This window comes from Silurus meridionalis, chromosome 6 (assembly GCF_014805685.1).
Source record: "Silurus meridionalis isolate SWU-2019-XX chromosome 6, ASM1480568v1, whole genome shotgun sequence".
NCBI lineage: Eukaryota > Metazoa > Chordata > Actinopteri > Siluriformes > Siluridae > Silurus > Silurus meridionalis.
In genome coordinates this window covers 23,335,315-23,340,592 of record NC_060889.1, presented here as the reverse complement: position 1 = coordinate 23,340,592, position 5,278 = coordinate 23,335,315, and positions in this window count along the sequence as shown.

Genomic DNA, 5,278 nt, shown 5'->3' with positions numbered 1-5,278 from the left:
GGGAGAAAAGTTTTTTCTGTTTTTTTATTTTTACTTTTTTTTTTTTTTTTTTTTTTTTTTTTGTTTCGTTTTCTGTGTTGATGTTTCATGAATGCTTTTTCTTTTGTGAAACGACCAGACTCAAATGAATGGGAGCCTTGAGAGGAAGTGAAAGGACTAGAGACTGCCCCCAGTCCCTCTCAGTTTCTGTGGATGGGGTAAGTTGGGGGTGACCCTCGCTCTGTCCCCTTAGCTCTACCAGCCCCCGAAGGAGCTGCACTACACAACGCTGCACCCTTTGAGTAAATAACTACCCAGCGCCACTCTTCTAAAACCTCCACAATGCAAGTTTGCTACACTGGCCGATGTTTAGTTGCTTTTTTTTGGAGGGAAGGTGGGGGGGGAGAACAGCAATGGTTTGGAGATGTAGTGAAGCTTTGTGTGTACCACCTTAAATCTTGTGCAATGCCTCTTGGTGACGTGGTACTTGTCGAGTTGACGCTTTGGTTTCTGTGATTATTTTGGATGTTGTGCATGCCATATTTTGCATTTAAATTCCAAAACCCAAAGAGCAAAACTTTCTGACTTCACTGTCCCAACTGAACTAGGTCCACCAAAGGAACTGTGGATGCCGTTGGGGTGAGGACAGTCGCACAATGCACAGGAAGTTCTCTTGTCTCCATGCAGGTAAAAAGCACTGTGCTTTGCCCCACCCTCCCCCTTCCTCTCGTCCACCTGATTGCGCCTGTACCGAACACCTGCTCTTCTACCCCCACTACACTACCCCACCTCCCCACCTCTCTGGTCTCCACTCTTCTGTCAACATCACCACAGCCAGCGGGGAACTTCTGTGGGCCCGAGATTTTGTTGTCGCGATATATTTTGCCGAAAGAAACCATTGACCGGGTTTTGCTTTGCAGCTTGATTGACAGCAGGGGCTAACAGTTTGCTGCTGCTTCCGTTGGGCTGATATTCATGTTGCTGTCAGTGACGGGTGAATGGAGCGGTTCTAGCTCAACTGTGTGTGTGTGTGTGTGTGTGTGTGTGTGTGTGTGTGTGTGTGTGTGAGAGAGAAGTGAACGTTTGAAGCTGTCACTATAGTAAAGAGTGCTTGGGTGTCGGTCTGTTCAGCGTCTCAAGGCTTGGCAGATGTCGACTTTTGCTCAAGAGCCCCACTTAGTATATTCGCCGATCTCGCTTGCCCCCCCTCCTCCCAAACTGTTCCTTTACACCCTCCCCTTTTTTTTCCCCACCCGGCCCCCTTTCTCCTTTCCTGGAGTTTGTTCGCCGTACACACACAGCTTGCCGCCGTCCTCGTCGCCTTCCCAAAACCGGCTCTCTTAAATTTGTTCAGTGTTACGCACTTGCCTAACCGCCTGAACGCACCCCCTTGAAGCTTCCCCTTAAGTCAGGCACTTTAAACTGATTGTTCACCCTGAAGACCACACCAGACTCTGTAGCTAGAGCTTCAGCCAAAAATGATACCCTCCTTTTCAGAGGTCATAGGTTTGATTTCCCAGCTGGTCAGAAGTAAAAATTGGATTAATGAGTTCAGGAGTGTAATCCAGCCAAGCAGGAGCTACACCTGGTAGTTGTTTGAAGGCAAGAGGAATGGCTTCCCATGACTTCTGCTGCCTGGACTGAAAAACCTCTAGACACACCATTTTTGCTAATAAAGAATAAGATTTGCTCTGAGAGAACTAAAGAAAAAGAACCTTCTAGATGTCCTCGGTGTGAGTTTTGCCTTTTCATGCTGCACGAGTTTGATAATATCTGCTGGCTTCATGTGTCTCGCATCACCTATACTGCTTTGTCTAGAGCTCTAGTCACTGATTCTGGGTTTTTTTTTGTTTTGTTTTTGGGTGGAAAATCATTTTAACGCCCTCCCCTAGGGTTGTTTGTTTTAAATCCTGTGATGCCAGATTGACCGTTAAAAGCCACCCCTCACCCCTAGATGGTGTATTAGTGTCAGATTTTGTTCCAGGAGACCTAATGCAATCGGGTAGACACGAATTAGGTAAGTCAGGTCTCGCTGGGTAACGATGGAACAAAACGCACTTCCAGTAGATTGGTGCTTTTGCCGGTGTCATTAACTGTCTTCAAGTAATGTCCACTTAAAGTATACACCAGATGTTAAGTTTATATTACTGACGAGCATGTATGTAAGGGATGCGAGGTGTACACTGGGTGTATCCAGGTGCAACGTCTGGTGAATACTGACTTGAAGATGAGTGCATTTGGTTGACACTTTGTCTGAGGGTGTGCCTACTTTTTTAACCTAATTCCTCAAAAAAAAAATCCTGTTAAGTCTTTGAGTTTTCAGCTGACACTGAGGAGGACAAATCAAAATAAAAACGCTGATCGTTTTAACTAGATTCATCAAATTTAACTTAAAAAATTGGTTTCTCAAGGGTTCTTTGCGTAGTCCACGGTTCTAGCTTGAAAAATTGGTTCCCAAAAGGTACATTCCCAGAAATTAATCTGTTGTTTATTAATGGTTCACATCCGTACCTTGACAAGTTGCCTGAAACATCTAATGGTTTCATGGGTTATTAAACTAGTTTTCTGGTATTTTGTGTCATTTAAATTGCACATTGTCTCAGCCCTCCCCTTGATAACAACAGCAGTAATATGAATTCCCATCTGACTCCTTTTATTTTTGCATCGGTAATACGTTCAATCTAGGGCTGCGTGCAAAAGTAGCTCAGGTCTGATATAAAAAGATTGGAAATTTTTTATCTTGACATAGTTTTGGGAAAAAAACAGATCTGTGTCACTATTAAGGCTGACATTCTGATGTGTCACACTTTCACCTTGTAGCCTAGTGGTTAAGGCTCTGGATTACTGATTGGAAAAGCTGCCATTTGTGGGCCCTTTTGTGGGCCGTGCTTCAGGGGTGTATCATGGGTGACGCTGCACTATAATTCTACACTATGGTTCCTAGGATATGTGAAGCAATTATTTCACGTGACAAGAAAAATGCTTCTTTACCTGGTAACCTGAATGCAACCATGGTAGCTTTGAGGGTGTCTTCAAATAAAATAAAGCTTCTTGAAGGAACTTTATTCTAAGATTGAGGATCCACACTCATACACTGAAAAACAAGTTTGAGATTAACTTTGAAAACCTTAAACCCTTCATGTGGAAAGACAAAACTTTTACAGCCAGCTGTAGGTCTACTTCCATCTTGGGGCTTTGACTTTCTCATAGTCATACATTCTCTCTCTCTCACACACACACACACACACACACACACACATACTTGTGCTGTGTCATAGGATTTTCAAACAGCTGAGATGGTAGGAAAACCAGCCGTGAATCTTCTTGCCACTGGAAAAGGGATAATACCAGCAATTCATCTTGTTTAAAGGGCTAGATCAGGGGGGCATCCAACCACAATTTGTTACATTGCTTGCAATTCACTGAGTACATGATCAGGAGGAGCAGCTAACCTGACTGAGATTTGACACCAGTGAGTTTTTTTGTGCTTTTACTACCATTACTGAGTGAATAGTTCATGACTGGAAATGAAAACTATCTGAAATCAGTGGTGTCAATTTGTAAAGAATCGATGTAATATCATGAAACTGTTTTCTCACTAAACTGCCTTTAGATACAGTTTATTCCCTTGTTCATAAACTGGTCAACACTGCTGGGTTTTATTATTCAGTCCCCTGAAAAACTTTGATAACATTTGATGAGTTAATGGCTCCTAGGTTTGTCCTACCCGGTAACCAAATAGAATCCTATACACACACACAAGGCTTTGCCTTTTTACAAAACATTTCCTTTTAGAACCCAGGAACCGACATTGTCTAAAGAAACTCCTATACCATAAGAGTGTGCTGAGAAAAGAGAAAGGTAAGTATTCTCTAGCATATGATAGAATATCTGCACATTATCTTTGCACAATTGGGGGTCTGACCTTACTAAGGAAACTGAATGTTTATTTAAATATGAATGTGTGCTGAGGCGTTCAGTGTGTTAATACTGACCTCTGCCAGCAGTCTTAACAATTCCTCCACGCTACGCCAGAGACTCCAGCTTGATGTTCTCTTAACAGCGACATTGCTGCCCTCTACTTTTCTCCTTTTACTCTTGGGTGTGCACATTACCACAGGCAGTGCAGTGTGATAGCGTGTTTTTTTTAGCACACATTCTTTTATTTCGTTCATCTACTTAGTTGAAGGTTTTTATCTATTTTAATTTTTTTGGCACATTTTTTTTTTTTGTTCTTACCAATTTAACTTCTTTTTAAATATGACTATATTTGTGACAAGAAATCTTAAGAAAAAAAAAATTTAGGATGGGATTAGGCAGTATATTGCCCATAATTTTGGCGCTTTGGAGATGGCGGGGTAACTGCATGCTGTATAACACTGTTAACTGCACCAACGTAGTGACTGGATAAATGTAATTGCTGTTTCACATCAGCTTCTGCACACACAATTTGTTGTCGCATGCAAACCTATAATAAACTAGTCATACAACAAAACGTTTGTTGTGTTTTTCTTTTAGCTGTAATCTGTTAGTTCTCAGGTCCAGATTTTTATTTCCAACAGATACTAAATGAGTTTAATGACTTGCATCTCTCTCATTCTTTTAACTGCACAGCTATTGGTTAAGGGCCTTGCTCAGGGGCCCAGGTGTGCCAGCTTGGTGTGGCTGAGATTTGAGCTTCTGACCTTGTTGCTCCAAAGTCCAATGCCTTAACCATTAAACTACCACCTCCCCTTGTAATGGTTTACTTTTTATTTATTTATTTTTTATTAAAGAAGAAATCAACAGGACACAAGCTTTGAGAATATTTTTAAATTGTGCTAGATATGATACACATCCGATACTTAATCTACTGACTATTACTCTAGGAACACATTGAATGTCATGTTTAAAGACTCAAGAATTTTTTTGTTTTACTCGCTTTTTTCCTCACCATTACTCTAGAGCTGCAATATAGCTAGAGTAATGGGCCAACTAGAGCAAAACCACCACCATCAAGCATTCATGCTTTACATTCTTGTTTAGGATAAACTTTCTTTAGGCTTCTCCCTTTGGGGGTCGCCACAGCGGATCATCCGAATGTTTGATTTGGCACATGTTTTTACGCTGGATGCCCTTCCTAACGCAACCCTCCCCATTTATCCGGGCTTGGGACCGGCACTAAGGTTTGTGCAACCCTAATGGCTGGGGTTGGTTCCCTGACCGGGGATCGAACCTGGGCCGCAGCGCCGCATCCTAATCACTAGACCACCAGGGAACAACATTCTTGTTTAGGATCTTGGTTTCAAAACTTTGATGG